The following is a 16,801-nucleotide window of genomic DNA, read 5'->3' on the forward strand; positions in this document are numbered from 1 at the left end:
AACGTGCAAAGTGGAAATGAGATTTTAAAAAAAAAAGGGAGAGAGAGAGAGAGAGAGAGCAGTATACTAGGTTATCTCGGCTTAGTTCTCTTAATGTATTCTAATGATCAGGGACTTATTTCTATGATCAGGGTAAATGAGAAAGTGCTGATCTATGCCCCCGAGCCTGTATCGCCATTTCTTCAAAACCACATTAATGGCCAGTAATTCAGTTTCCCCACATCATAGTTTCTTGGCTTGGGGCTGAGCCGACAGAAATAGGAGGCACACAGATGGGATTTGCCTGGATTGCTCGGCTATCGTGACAGTGTAACTGAAATTCTATTTTCACAGGCAGCTGCATCAGAATGCTAAAGGATAAGGGCACTCGAAAAACACGTACCAAGGTGTCCACTGATTTGTCCTATTCGAGGTCTAGGAGAAAAAAAAAGGGGGGAGGCTCGAAAAGGTGATATCAGCTTTATGTTACGTTGCGTTACTTTACTGTAGACTTTTTTTAAGGAGGGGTTGTGGTTTTTCACAAACATTTTAAAATGTGAGTAATAAGGAGAGACTCATTTTAAAAGAAGCTAAATATGATCATGCATGATGCTTTTATGGGATGTTACAAGATTTACTGCTGCCTCTCGTCTCTGGATTATTTGGCCAAAGTGCACGAATCCTGTTTCACAGTTGCCTTTTTCATAGTGAAAAAAAAAAAAAAAAAACTCTCACTCTCTGCAATTGCACATAATTGTCAGCAGGTGGTGAACTGCACACTTATAATACTACTGTACACACACACACACACAGTGGTTATGTAAGGCAGTGACACACAGTGTGTTACCTTGGTGATTTTGTAAATCAAGCAATACTGAAATGTGTTAAAATGTTACTGCACTGATTAATATCTGATTCATATCAATAGATTTTATGGATATTTGTTTTAAATAAAAACAGGGTTGACAAGTATTACATCATATTGCATTACATTATTAGTCATTCATACTGTAGAAACGCGTGTAAAAGTACAGATATCTATTGTAGGGTGTAGTGGAGTAAAAAAAAATAATAATAATTAAATCCACTCGAGTTAAGAAGCGGTATGTGAAATATGTACTTATCAGTTACTGCACCTTCCACCTCTGACTACATCACATGACATCCCGAAGGAATTTATTCTTACATCAAAACAGGTTGTCAAAGAATAGAATTAGGCATTAATTAGGTATAACAATGTTTGTAGATATATTAAATATTATTGAAAATCTATCAAACAAATCATAATATATATCAGGTATAAAAAGCATTTTTATTACCAGCTGTTCTTTTTTTTTTTTTTTCCCTTTAAGACACACATGTACAAAAGTGTAGCATGTCATGTTACTGAGAAACTGCAAAAAATGTCTGTCCTGTAGGCTCTGTTACTTATCCCATGTCAGAAAACCTATATTAAAAACCAGTGCATTGATATTAATATCACAGCCAGGACTATAATGTCAGAGCTGCTGTTTAAAAATGAATTAACACTTTTTAAGAGAACAGATTCAGGAATTAAACAGCGCTGCTGTATACATACACAACTATCCGTACACTGCATCTCCTGCTTCTTTGGCACATTTATAAACCCATTTCTCATTTCCTGGTACTCATAGTCACCTTGTCCATTATGTTCCTTATTTACTGCAGAGTATATGAGAAGCATTCAAGACAAACCAGTACAGTGATGAGAGTCTTAGCCGCAGTAAAACATTTGAATGGAAGAAGGTCATATGTTTGTGAACGACGATCCCAGCCATGAACCTTTAGCGAATGGAACGCCTAATCCTTTAAAACCGACAGAACTTGTCACCAACTTGTGGAAGAGACACATCTGTCTGTGGGAACTCTACACACAATCATTCACCGACATCACTTGCACATTACAGAAACACAGCTGGGAGTTATTGACAAATCCACTGTTCAGTCCTGATCTCGCTCCAAGAAATTTTCACATGTGTGGGTCATTAATGGAGTTCCTGGGAGGCCAGAGTCTTAGACATGAAGCAGGTAGTCTGATCCTGACTCTGGCGTACTGAGAAAACTTCCTACCTTGGTGGTGTCCAAACACTAGTGAAACACTGGGATAAGTGCATTAGTGTAGCAGAGGATTATATAGAGAAATAAGGGGAGTTTTTACTCTCATAACTGTGTTCTGTTATTCTACACGATAAAAAGTCCCAGTTTGGCTTGAATAATCATAATATGGTATATATGCACGGGAGATGGGTCCAAAAGTCTGAGATTTTATTGAAATTTTTTTTAGGTTTGGGATTTTTTTAACCTATAAAAATTTAAGCTAATAAATGTTTACTCTCCAATGCGTGACATTGACCATGTTAACAGCTTTTGTAAAAAAAAAAAAAAAAAAAAAAGGTTAGATTTTCTTTACGTCTAATTTTCTCTATTTAAACCGGGTGATGATGGGATTTGGAAAAACTTGTGGCAGTTCGCTGTCATTAAAGCTGAAAGTGGAACGTACTAAATGCCAAGAGACTCCGCATGTAACAATGTCAAAGATTTTACTTCTAAGGCAACTTGTTGTCAGTAATATGAGTTGTTTAAAAAATTGTTGTAAAAATTGTTAAAAGAATATATAAAAGAAAATAAACATTTCCACTGTTGTTTTAAAACCAAAAATTGATCTAAAAGGGGGTTTTAAAAAAATAATTGATAGAAAAAAAAACGTAGAAATTCATGCCATTGAACATTCAAAATTTAAATAGTTAATGATACATTTTTAATTTTTTTAAGAAAGCAATTGAGTTTATAAATTAAATAATACATGATGTGTTTTTTTGTAAATCAGTGGATCCACACAGAACTGTCACGAAATGTCATTAGAGCTCCACACTGTAAAAGTGCAAGCTGTAACACTTTAATTACGATGTGAATAACATAACTCAGTCAGCACATAAAGGTGTTAAGAGCAGGAGAAGACTTTTGCATTAATTGTAGCATTTGAATGCATTGATTCATAAGATTGGAGAGTTATCTCTGTGTCAAACACCGATATTTAACACTCCTTAAAAATTAAGCTATTCACGAATTAGACAATGGCGATTTATATAAAATAAAATCAAACACAGTGTGCATAAGATTACGTATATATATATATATATATATATATATATATATATATATATATATATATATATATATATATATATATATATATATATATATATATATCACCATATAGGAAAAAGCACTTCATCATATACTTGAATTTCATTCATCCATCCATTTAGGAACCTCTGTAGACCAACTAGGGACCTTGAAGGTCAATGGTGATCATTGTATTTATTCCTATTTTTACACCCGTGGTAGGACCTCCAGTCAACAATTTGGGAACGCCTATTAGCCCAATCTGCATGTCTTTGGACTGTGGGAGGAAACCCACCAAGCACGGGGAGAACATGCAAACTCCATGCACACAGACCTAAGGCAAGAATTAAACCCGGACCCTGGAGGTACGAAGTGACAATGTTAACCACTATGCCATCATGCCTGAATTAAAGTCCAAATAAACCGTTTAGCCATTTAACCTGTCGAGTAATTTTCTGTTGATTTCTCACCTTCTCTTATTCTTGCACCTGCTCCTGTAGCCACTTTTTTTGTAGTGCTTTTTGTCCTTCGTGTACTTTCATTACGGGACAGACAGTGCAACCCTGACCTGAATAAAGATTGAGGGAGTTCAGCCACAGCACAACCTCAGCATTGAAAGAATCAAAACTATGAAACATTTCAGAATTCTTTATACATTTCTACCACCCACTGGAAATGCCTTGTCTTTAAAGTGTCTATACTGTATGTACTGTATGCAGAGTAATCATGGAAAAGCACAAATGCATATTTGCGTGCTCTTTCTGAGTGCTGAACAGAACAAAGTTATTATACTGTATTATACTGTATATCCTCTTTATCGTTATGTAAAGTCCACGCCAATCCATTTCAGTGGGTGGTACTTGGGCGACAAACTTGTTCACAGTGCTTGGTTGAGAGGCGACGCTGAGGCACAATTAATCTCCTCACTGGACAGTTTTCAATAAGAATGCGGGAAAAAAAAGACAGATAAAATTCAAACATTCCTGGTTTATGAATACATTTTCCTGGTTGATGTACACACAGAAAAAATAGTTCATTTGTGTCTTTGTTCATTCATTCATTCATATATTCTATATACTATATACACAAGGCAATTTGAAATTGGTCCAATCTGCATGTCTTTGGACTGTGGGAGGAAACCAGAGCACCCGAAGGAAACCCACTAAGCACCAAGGTGGAAATTCAACCTTCGACCATAAAGGTGCAAGGACACAGTGCTAACATTAAACCACTATGACACCTTTGTGTGTGTGTGCGTGTGTGTGTGTGTGTGTGTGTGTGTGTGTGATTATCAATTGTGCCAACATTAGTTGCGTTCCTCAAACATGCACAATACTGTTATATCTATTTAATTGAACTTATAGTGCTTATTATTTCCAACCTTCAAACAAAAAGAACACAATATTATACATAATAACTTTGTATAATAACTTTGTATAATAACTTTGTATAATAACCTCCTGAAACTCTGCTTTTAATTAATACATACTGTATACCAAAAATTTCTACCCTTGATTGGCAAGTGACAGAAGCTACAGTTAACCTAAAGGGGGCAGTGTGCTCACTCACTATGTCGGTCCATGACCGGTCCAGCATCTCACTCTTTTCTTTTTCTTCCTCACGGTGGCCATGCTATGTTGGTCCAGAATGGGCCATGAAAGCCCTCCTCAAGTTGGTGCCTTTATTTAAAAAAAAAAAAAAATCTTCTTGATTTATTGATTTCCCTCTTCAAAGATCCCGGCAGGATTTGCATGAACACTAAGGTAATTAAATAGGTGAGCAACTAGCATTTTAATGAACTTAATGATTTTTCTTTACTCGTTCAATAAATGAGTCAAAGGTCCGAGATGGCCTCAGTCATTGGAAATAATGGAAATGTTGTATTGATCTTTACAATATTATTAATATTTAAACATCCAATATATTGCATTTAGTTTTTTTAAATGAAATCTCCTACTGTATATTGTGGTTTTACTTCAAACTTTAATCAGATATCATACCAGCTAATTTTTTGTAAAACAAAAGGCACTTTAGCAAACACATTTATTTTTACGGCATCCAGTTAACAAATTCTTAAAAAAAAAAAAGATGTAAAAGGCTTGGGTGACTAACAAGCTGTAAAATTAAAGCAAAATATAAAAAAAAGAGAAAGAAATGGCAAGGAAAGAAGATTTTATTTTGTTCTATCATTAACTCAGATTTCATTCCTATTATTTCTTATTCCAATATTTAGATTTAGATTTTGTTCTGCATATATCACTCTTTTTCAGTTCATGAATACCTGGTCTGTACATTCATAAAAAGTCTATAAAATAAATAAAAAAATAAAATAAAAAAAAAACCTTTACTTCACTCTAGCTCCCATTTATAGAGGTAATGGGATAATTGAAACATCCTTCTCTTTATCTAATTAACGTCATTTAATTCTTAATTAATTAAAGAATGAACTTCCTGCTACAAATCCTACTACTCTGGGTATATAACATCAGGAAACATGCCCTAATTACATACTGTATATAACACTGACCAGCCATAACATTACAACCACTAACATTGGTTATCTTCTTACAGTGGCACGTGTCAAAGGGGGTGGGGCGAATTATTGAGCAAACAAACAGGCAGTTCTAAAGCTGATGTGTTGGAAGAAGGAAAAATGGCTAAGCATAAGAATCTGAATGACTTTGACACTAGGGTGTTCCCGGTATGCAGTGATTAGTACCTACCAAAAGTGGTCCAAGAAAGGACAGCTGGTGAAATGGCAACCCAAGGCTCACTGATTCCACAGAACTACTACTACTATAAAACAAATAGCTGAAAATGTTAATGCTGAATATGAGATAAGGGTATTCAGATATAGTGCATTGAAGCTTGCATATGGAGCTGTAAGGATGCAAACCAGAATGCCCATGCTGACCCGTGTCCACTGTTAAATGCTGCTAAAATGGGCATCTGAGCACCAGAACTGGACCATGGACCAAAGCAAGAAGGTTCGTCTGGTCTGGTCTGATAAATCACAACGTCTTTTACATCATGTGGACAGCTGGGTGTGTCTTTGTCACTTATCTGCAGGAAGAGATGGCACCAGGATCCTACCAAGCCAGCAGAGGCAGTGTGATGCTTGGGAACCTTGGCTCCTGACATTCATTTGGATGTTACGTTGACATGTACCACCTACCTGAATCTTGCTGCAGACCAAGTACAACAGTATCCCCTAACAGTGGCCTCTTTCAGCAGGATCGTGCACCCTGCTACACTACAAACACTGTTCAGGAATGCTTTGAGGAACATGACTTGGTGTTGGCATTGACTTGACCTCTAAATTACTCAGATCTCAATTATATCAAGGATCTGTGGGATGTGCTGGAAAAACAAGTCTAATCCATGGAGGCCCCACCTCTGGCTTGGTGCCAGATCCCAGAACACACCTTCAGAGGTCTAGTGGTGTCCATGCCTCCATGGGTCAGGGCTGTTTTGGTGGCACAAATGGGACCGACACAATATTGAACAAGTGGATTTATTGTCATGGTGGTAATTATTAAATTAATAGCAGGTCTCATTTATGCAAATTTATGCATAAGGTCTCTCTCACTCACTTACTCACTCACTCATCGTCTATACTGCTTTATCCTGTATTCAGAGTTGCGGGGACCTGGAGCCTATCCCAGAAGGCCTAGGGCATAGAGCGGGGTACATCCTGGACAGGGTGCCAATCCTTCACAGGGCACACACACACACACACATTCACATACTACAGTACGTGCAATTTGGGAACGCTAATCAACCTAACCTACATGTCTTTGGACTGTGGGAGGAAACCGGAGTACCCGGAGGAAACCCACCAAGCACAGGGAGAAAATGCAAACTCCATGCACACAGAGCCGGGAATCGAGCCTGGCCAGGAATCGAACACTGACCTCATTTCATAAGGTCACAGTTATGTTTTTTAAAGAATTTCACTGCATTTGTTTTTTCTTTTGTTGGTAATTTGTGGGCAATGCGTCTATACCTTGGATTCTTGTTTTACTGCGTTGATAGCTTTCCTTCTCTTACTTCTCAAGCATCCTTCTGATTTATATGGAATCTCAAGGCTAGGAGAAGTATATCCAATTCAGTACATATTCTGCTGAGCCCTAGTCATGTCCTGCTTTCATTTGTAGTTCCTGCTTTAAATTAAGACACTTTCTTTTGCTTGAGACAGCAATTCTTATGACATTCCCCCGCTTGCATGGAAATTGCTTTTGAGACTGAACATGGAAATTATTTATTTATTAATTTATTTTTTGCTTGCTTTAGTTTCTTTTAGTCGATGTATATTAATGCATACAAGTCCCTTAGGATCCATTTGTTGTCTTTTTCACTTTTTAAGTAATTTTGCAATTTCATTCTCAATAAAATGTGTCTCGGAGATCTGCACAATGTTTAGTTGAATTTTCATATATATAAAAATTCCTTTAATTACATCTCTTCAAAATAGAAACGCTCCTCTCGACTATTTCCTTTTCCTTTTTGGACATCTGTGGTTTGAAACCCGGTCAGATAGTCACATACATATAGTTATTTTCCTATGCATAAAGCTCAATAACCTGTTATTTATTCAGTCATCCAGATAACTGGTGATAAAGTTTAAAGGTAACTGTTCGTACAACAAGGGTCCATATTCACAGTGTTGAGTTAGCTGTGCATAGTTAAAGTGCAATGTTACACTGAACCCCAAGGATTATATTTTCAGTCACATGTAAAAAAACATATTGGATATATTTTATATAAACAAATCCTCAACAGAAAGTAATCGAACTGATTATACTACATGTAACTTCTCAATACTTAATTAAGTTATGTACATAGTCAATGTGATTAATTAGTGTTATGAAATAAGGATAAGGGTATCTATCAAATACCATACAAGTGTCGCCTGCCAAATGCCTCAAAGTGACTGAGTTACTCATGAAGAGTATTTTATACAAAATTAAAGTTGATGCTGTTGATATAATGAATGTGCAAGTCTAGTAGAGTTGGACAGCGACATGATTTGACATTCGTTAAATGAATGTTGAATTGTAGTCTAAGCATTTCTCATTAGCTTAGCTATCTAGTTTATACTATTGCTTTCCTTTATGATGCAACTATCCTATGCAATTAAACACAGGCATACTGGGAACATATTAAGGATAGAATAAAGTTCCAATAAAGGCCATGCCAAAACATTATACTTATAAGCATGTTTTAAAAAATAAACCAAACAAAAAAAAGAGATTGTTTTTGGCATGAAACACCTCTTTTGATCAAAATGTTAGCTAATTGGCTAGATTAATTCTAATCTTGCATTGAACACTGCACTTAGGGTTGGGGTTTGAGAGTCTTGAAAAATACCCTAAAAGAATATACAGCCCAAACCAAGTGGGTGGAAATCCTTTGCCCAGGTAACCGTCAATCACTTTGGTGTGCTAACCAATCAGCGCTCTGCCAGCCATTTCTGTACATTTGGACTGCTTGGACAGGTGGATATATTTTGTTCCTGTCCTTCCCACATGGGGGTGTAGCTCCATCATGATGTGGTGTAAGTGACAGCATAAACGATTATGTTTAGACTGGAAAATCAATGCGCTTTTGTATGAACATCATCTGAAAACTAACAAATCACTTATTACTCTTAATAAAAAGGACAAAATATGGAAAATACTCAAGTGAAATATATATATATATATATATATATATATATATATATATAGGTTAGAGTAGTACTAACACTAACAAACGTGATTTTTTCTCAAAAAACTCTTTTAAATGGCCAAAGGGTTGTGGACACCTAACCATTAAATTTTGCACATTGGTCCTTTGGGTGGAAGCGAACAATTTAATGGAATGTCCTTCTGTCGTATTGAACTCCAATTTCCCTTCAGTGATTCTAAGAGGCTCGAACCTGTTCCAGCATGACAATGTGACTGAACTTAAACCCACTTAACAGTTTTGGGGTGAACAGAACTCGAGCCTCCTCGACATCCTCAGCTCAGTAATGCTCTTGTAGTGTAATCTCCTGGTCAGGTGTCCACAAACTTGTTTAAACTGCCTTCATGCTGTATGACAGCTGCACTGGATGAGGTCATGAAACATGAAGCCTAGATCTGGTAATAAACTTCAGAGTGGCTTTATATTACACACATTTGCTAATTTTATATATTTAATTATTTGCATTTTATGCGCATGTTTTTTTTTTTTTCTAATGTTAATGTTTTATTTCTGGCTTTTTATTGTTGGTCTTTCTTTCTGTAACGCTGTGTGGCCGGAATCCTGCCAAGGATTTCGGTGAAATTAAATAAAATAGTCATCTGAGTCATGCTTTCAAGGCAAAAATAGTTTATTCGGGTTGGGTTTAAATAAGATGTATTGCTTCTGTTCCTCTTTGGAGTTTGTCAACCAATTCCGGGTGCTTCCTGATGATACACCAATTTGCCGCTTTATTAGATACAATAATCCACTAATAAACTGGCAACTCGGTGTAAGTCAATTAGGTTGTACAGCTGTATCCAATATAGCAGAGCAAACCAGATTAAAATGTTCCAACTGTTAAGTGTCCATCTTCAGCAGCGCCATCAGGTTTAAGACAAACCTTTATGACTGGTGTGTCCAGAGTTGTATATATAAAAAGGCTGAAAACGCCTCATTTTTTAAAGTGCTTTTATGCAACTATGTATTTGCTGCCGTCCAATAGAGTTTACAGTTGAGTAGTGCTAGGGATTTCGTTTAAGCTTTAAGAAGGATAATTTTTCTCCTGTCCAAATGTTTTCACCCCCTTTAGATTTGTCCAGAGGTGGATAGCAATAACAAAATAATACTATTTTTAATGTACAATTTTCAAGTTGATGTACCCTACTTTACCTTTACACTAGACTACAGTTCAATGATTCTGGGTTTACTGTAAATGTTAAGTGATATATTCCTTAGAGTGATGAATGAGGACAGTTTAGCCAGTGGTAAAGCATTTACCGTTGCTTAAGAAGCATCTGTCAATCATGATTTTCCTCATCTGTGGCTTTAGCGGACATGAATTTCGAATTCAAAATGAACATTACTACAAGAAAAATCTCTAGTCTTTAACAGGCAATTAGTAAGAATGAATGAATGAATGAAATAACAAATGAATAAATGATTGAGATTTGTATTGCAACAGTTGCTCATACCAGCTTAAAAATGAAAACCATTGCAATAAACTAAACGATTGTTTGTTGTTTGCGTTTGTCTATTAGGATCCCGGGATTAAATGCCTTTCCAATACAAACCCACCAGGAAACCTAAGGGTGGATGAGATTTATCTACTTATACTGTAGCTGTTCCCACCGTTGTCTAGTCAATGGCAAAAACAACCTAATACCAAAGTTGTCCAAATGTCCATAATGTCACCAAATTAATGTCACCACAACGTTTTGACAACCAGAAACATCTACCAGGAATAATTAAGGCATAGTAAAATCCTTTTCTTTGCATATACTGTACAAGTGCTGTCACTTGTTACCCAGTGCTTTAACCAAGAAACCAATTTATTTTTCCCCTTCCACATATCCCAGCATGTTGGGACGTTTATGGTACAGTACACTACCCCTGGAGGAGAGAGGGTTAAATCTCTTGTTGAAAGGTCCAACTGTGGCAGCTTGGAAGTGCTGAGGCTTGAACCCCCAACCTTCTAATCACTAACCCAGAGCCTCAACCACTGAGCCACCACTACCATTTGGGGCTTTGAAAATGAAAACCTAAAGCTGTTCAGTGCAAACATGTTATATATTATATAACATAACATATTTATATTTGTCTACATCCTAAATGAATAGCTGTGACGAGGTAGTTAACACAGTGTGTGTCCTCAAATTCCTCCATGTAAATCTCAATTATGTTTGCATGTATTTTTTATGGGTGGGTGTTTAACTAGGCAATAATTTTCCCGAAGACAGAGTATGATGAGTCAAAATCTGTTTATATACCTTAGCATTTATTGCTTGTTTGACTCGCATCATATCCCCTCCAGCACTGGTTGAAACCTTCCCCCAGATCTGAAGAAATCTGTCACTGTGATTCACAGAAACCTTCATGCAGACATCAGCGTGCTTCTCATCAGTTCTTCAAGTGACATAATTAGGACACATTGCTTCATAAGGCCCTCTGCTTCTGGTTGTCACGCCAGGGTTTTTACGACTTTTAATGTTCTATCACTTAGTTTTTTGCCTTTCTACCAAAACTGTTTTTTGGCTGTACTTTACAGATCCCGAGGAAACATTTGACTGCATTTCTTTCTGTCCCTTAAGGAGATAACCTTCAAAATGAATAAACTGGTCCTCCATGGCATTTCCTTTTCTCACAATTCTTGAAGCTTAAACATTGTGTGGGCTCTGTCTGTGGAGAGGGCCAAAGCTCAGATGAGAAAATCTGCACACAAGGCAAGCTTGAAGCGTCCACAACTCGGGGGGGTTTCTGCAAGAATCTGAGACGAAAGCCATTGCTGAAACAAAAGCCGTGTGAAATCCTGTTTGGAGACTCTGCAAACATTGAAATGGGTTCTTTGGTCCGATGAGACCACTGTTGAACTTTTGGAAGTGGTTCAAAACCAAGAAGCCCGAAGCCTCTTCAGTAACACCAACAGCAGGACAGGTTATTTACAGAACTGGTTGACCACCATCAGTGACAGTGGTGGAAAAGTCACCAAAACATCATGGCTCAAAGCCTTTGTCCTTGTCCTGTCCATGAACCTTGTTCTTGTGAATTAACCCGAGCCCTTTCAATGTGTTAGTGGGAGGTGCTCTGGATGTGTGCTCGCTGTTTGTGGGATAAGCGCCAAACCAAATTCGATCATGCAAGACAAGGTGGTTACTCACACTTGTCACATGACCTTGTTCTTTCATGATGAGGCCGTGAGGTCTGCGCTTGTTATGTCTAACAGGTCTGAATTACAAGATGTTATATGTTTACATGGCCACATTATGGTGGTTACAAAGACCTCTTTACTAGCTTTCGAACAGTTTTAAAGGTTACAGAAATCTGCAGACTTTGGATCTCGATTTTCTATTACGGAGCTCATGCTGTGTGAGTCGATCACGAACACAATTATTTTTTAGATGTATTGAACCTGTAGTACATGTTGTGAACAATAATAAACCGCTGTTCCTCCCAGTTTTTGATTGATTGCAATCTGACCCAGATGTGAGTTTGATGAGGATTAAATTAATAAACAATTAATATATCTGTATCAAACTTTACACAGTTTTAGTGAACAAGGGCTGATGTTACCACCTTCAGGTCTGTGTGCATGGAGTTTGCATGTTCTCGTGCTTGATTGGTTTCCGCCTGGTACTTCATTGTCCTTCCGCAGTCCTGTGCAGTGGATGTCAATGTCAAGGACATAACATGCACAAATAACATGATATACATATGCACATATATATATGAGTTCTGTTCTGTATGATACAGTGAGTGTGTTCTGAATGAGTGAGTGTTTGTGTGCCCTTGGATGAAATGGCACCCTGCTCAGTATGTACCACACCATGTCCCTGAGTGGCCTCCCGCAAGCCTGTATGAAATGTATAGGGAATGAATAAAAAGTTCAAGTGTGTATTCATCATCCTCTGGGACTTCATCATCTCTATTCAATATTACATACCATACGTAGGTGAAGATAAAATGGTTTTATCCAGTCTCATTGTTTTTGCTTCAGAACTAAAAAAAAAAAAAAGAAGAAGAAGAAGAACCTTTTGAGTTGTTATTTTTCTTTATTTAGAGTTCATAGGAAATATTCAGAGAATTTCATCAATATTGAGAAAGCAGAATGTGAATCAAATCAAATCATGGTCAGTGAAAATGAATGTATAAAAAATAGTCTTATTATTATTACACAAAACAAAAAGTGACAATGCTGTACTTGGTGCGCTTGTCCATGTAATGCATACACAGTCAATGTAGGGTTATTTCAGGCATGAGGTCATAACTTCAGTCAGTTGTGAAACAAGCAAGAAGGAACACTCAAAGTCCCCTACTGTACTGTACATATAAACATTCAAGTTACAATCTTTCATAAATACAGTACGAACATGCACATGTTACGGTGGCCCTGAAGTGCAAAACAAATTAACGAAACTAAAAAACAAAATAACAAAACCCAAAACAAAATAACAAATTCAAAACCAAATTAACAAATTGAAAACAAAATAACTAACATCTGACTGGCCGAAAAGTGCAATACACAGTTTGTTGTTTTGTTTTTGTTTTTGTTATTTTGTTTTTGTATTTGTTAATTTGGTTTAGAATTTGTTAATTTGTTTTCCGTTTTTGTTAATTTGTATTGCACTTCTCGGCCAGTCCGATACAAACCGGAAAAGGTAGGTATAGTTTGCGAATGAAATGCTTACCGCTAATTGGACGAGACATCTGTCACTCAAAATATACAGGAAGTACTGTAGTAGCGGTAGATTTGTGTGTGTATGAATGTGCAAACATTATTGTGGTTTCAAATATGGCGTTCTTACGGTGGCCCTGAAGTCAGTTTTGTAAATTTTTTTGCACTTCACGGCCATCATAGTTTAAAGTGAAGCAGAACACACAAGAAACAAAGATAAAGAAACAAGTTCCTACTTCCTGTATATCTTGAGTGACAGATGTCTCGTCCAATCAGTGGTAAGCATTTCATTCGCTAACTATACCTACCTTTTCTGGTTTGTATCTGACTGGCCGAGAAGTGCAATACAAATTAACAAAACGGAAAACAAATTAACATATACGAAAACAAAATAACAAAACCAAAAACAACCCCCCCCCCCCCCCCCCAAAAAAAATAAAAAATAAAAATAAAGTTTTGGGTTTTGTTATTTGGTTTTTAATTTGTTTTCCGTTTTGTTAATTTGTATTGGACTTCTCAGCCAGTCAGATGTTAGTTATTTTGTTTTCTGTTTTGTTAATTTGGTTTTAAATTTGTTATTTTGTTTTGGGTTTTGTTATTTTGTTTTCATTTTGTTAATTTGTTTTGCACTTCACGGCCACCGTAACATGTTCAGTTGCGGAGGTTAGATCACATGTCCTACCTGTAGTAGTATTACCTGTGGACCTTGTTTGATTTGTAATAATTGCAGAGGTTGTCTGTGATCTTAATCCCGTGTGAATCGGCCATGTCTGTAATTTGTAAAGTAAAAATTCCTCCGCAAATTACCATACCATCCCTATGGTACTATCCCTACCATATTTTGCCGAACACAGAGGTCTTGTGATATTATTAGTCCAGTGCGAATCAGCATGTCTGTGATTCGGCCAGGATTTGGTGGAGTCGTATATAATTTTTTCAAGGTTTTTGTTTCCTGCACGCCTTTTTATCTATCGTCTGTGAAGAATGGAGCTTGCGTTGGAGTGCTTTGAAAGTATTTTGGGTGCTGGGTCATATCGCTATACACCATACAACAATACAATGTGCAGAAGGAGAAATCTAAAAAAAACCATCAGAAGAGCAAAAGCAAAAAGAATGATAAAGCGATGAATGACATATATAGAAGCATGTGGTAAACACTCTGCTGTTTATATCATACAGTTAGACCTATAATGGCATGTCCAAACAATAGCCTATCCAAAATAGTGCACAATTAAGCGAGGAGGTTCACGTCATAATTCGAGGGTAATGTGTTACGGATAATTCAAGCGTACAGCTCGAGCTTTTAGATTTTAACCTGGTGAAATATAAATGACACAGGGCATGCAACTCTATTGGTTTCTTTTTTTAATCCATCTAACCGGAAATCCATAAATCCATAAAAAAAATTCTCTCTCTACTTCTCACACAGTCTGCATATGCATGCACACACACACACCTTTCCCTCCTCTTTTCATCGCAACACACTCTTAAGAGACACACACTTCGGGGTATATACTGTATGTCCGCGAGATAAGCCAGTAAAAATTTAGAAAATCTTAAGCTTCGCTTATCCTGTGCTAATGTGCCACATGAAACTCAGATGTGAGGGGGTCATTTCTAAATCACATGAGGTCTCCATATAATATTAATCCCATGGAAATAGTACATAAGAAGCGGGAGACAATAACGATGGAGACAAAAGTGAAAATAATTAAATAGGCGGTAGACAATAGTCGTTCTTTTACCATGAATCGTTCAACAATTGGTTCAACCATTGATTCTACACTATACTGTACTGTATGAATAAAATTTGAATTTGAACTTGTAATATACTATGTATAGCCAATTGCTTTAGTATCCTAGTACCTAGAGAATGTTTGTTGGACTTATGAACAAATTGGACTTACGAACGAGCTCTTGGAACAAAACTCGTTCATAGGTTGGGGACTTACTGTACCATGGCAATCCAGGTAGTTCATGTCAAAGATCCTCATATGAATTGTTTGCTCAGTTTTCCTAAAGGAGCTTGGCGTTTTCTATAATTGTGTCATGACACAGAAAAATAAGAATACTGCAGCCTAAGATAACCTACCACTGAACCAGAGCTGGTGAATCACCTCCTTTCACATTCAGAGTTGAATCACAGCCCGTGCACTGGACCTTGAAGTTGTGGTTAGTTAAAAGTGGACATGACTCAATGTTCCACAAGCTTGTCCTATATCTATGTGGTTCACTGCTTATGTGTCCCTCTATCATTTTTTTCCCTTCCAAGCTCTGCCATCGATCAATGCCTAGACTCATTGTTTAAATGACATTGGATATTACCTAAACATTAGAACTACAGTATCTGGTTTTCTAATATTCAGATGAGGAGGCTTCATTGAGACTTCTCTGTCCCAGACTACCAGGCTGCTCAAGGAAAATCAATCAAAATGGTGCAGACAGAGATAATTGAGAATGTTAACCTCTCCATTTACTGAACTACTAAATTATTGAATTGTAATTATAACACACCCCAGATTAAGATTTCCTTATTAGCTCTCTCTGACTCACAGACACTGTTAGAGCATGGGTTCATACTTTGATGATCGTTGAGCTTTAGACACTGTTATTACTACACATTGTACAGGAAAATTATATATTATATTTTATAATGTCATTCTATATACAGTATATAAATTATTAACCTAATGATAAAGTGTGATGTTGATAAGGATAAATTAATGTAAATATACAATATACTAGGTAAATATTAATTGTAAGGCAAAAAGCATTACAGATGGATCTCCATAGTATTGGTAAAACCTGGAACAGACCTCCATGGCCATATTGTTGACATGCTGTCAGTGTTGGACAGTGTTGGGCGCAGCAACGGCCTAAAACTCATCGAAGAGATCTGAACACAAAATGGGTTTTAAATTGAGGTAGTGCTCCTTAGAAAATCAATCAAACTCTCTACAGAGAGTGCAATAGCTTGTATTGCCAACTACGAGACCCTGAGATGCCATTTTATTATAGATACCTACAGTACTACATAAAAATTGCAAGTTAAAGGGGACCTATTGTGCAAAACTCATTTTACTTTATTTTCCTGACATTCAGCTGGGTCTCCAGTGTGCACATACAAAAATATAAAAAATAAACCTGGCAAATAAATACATGTGCTATTTGGTCTTTTTCCATTTTTGTTTCACTTTCCCCCTAATTTGACCCCATATAATAAATTAATTTATGCAGGGCTAGTCGCTCAGTTCTGCTGTTTTATTTAGGGGTGTGGCTCAGCAGAAGCTCATTTACATA

At 36.8% G+C, this 16,801-nt stretch overlaps 1 protein-coding gene across 3 annotated transcripts in view; it reads left to right on the plus strand.

Annotated features, from left to right (window-relative positions):
* Positions 1-16,801, plus strand: part of syngap1a (synaptic Ras GTPase activating protein 1a) — a 158,367-nt gene that overhangs the window by 36,438 nt on the left and 105,128 nt on the right. The gene's annotated exons all lie outside the window — the stretch shown is intronic.

This window comes from Clarias gariepinus, chromosome 2, assembly GCF_024256425.1.
Source record: "Clarias gariepinus isolate MV-2021 ecotype Netherlands chromosome 2, CGAR_prim_01v2, whole genome shotgun sequence".
In the NCBI taxonomy this organism is placed as follows: Eukaryota; Metazoa; Chordata; class Actinopteri; order Siluriformes; family Clariidae; genus Clarias; species Clarias gariepinus.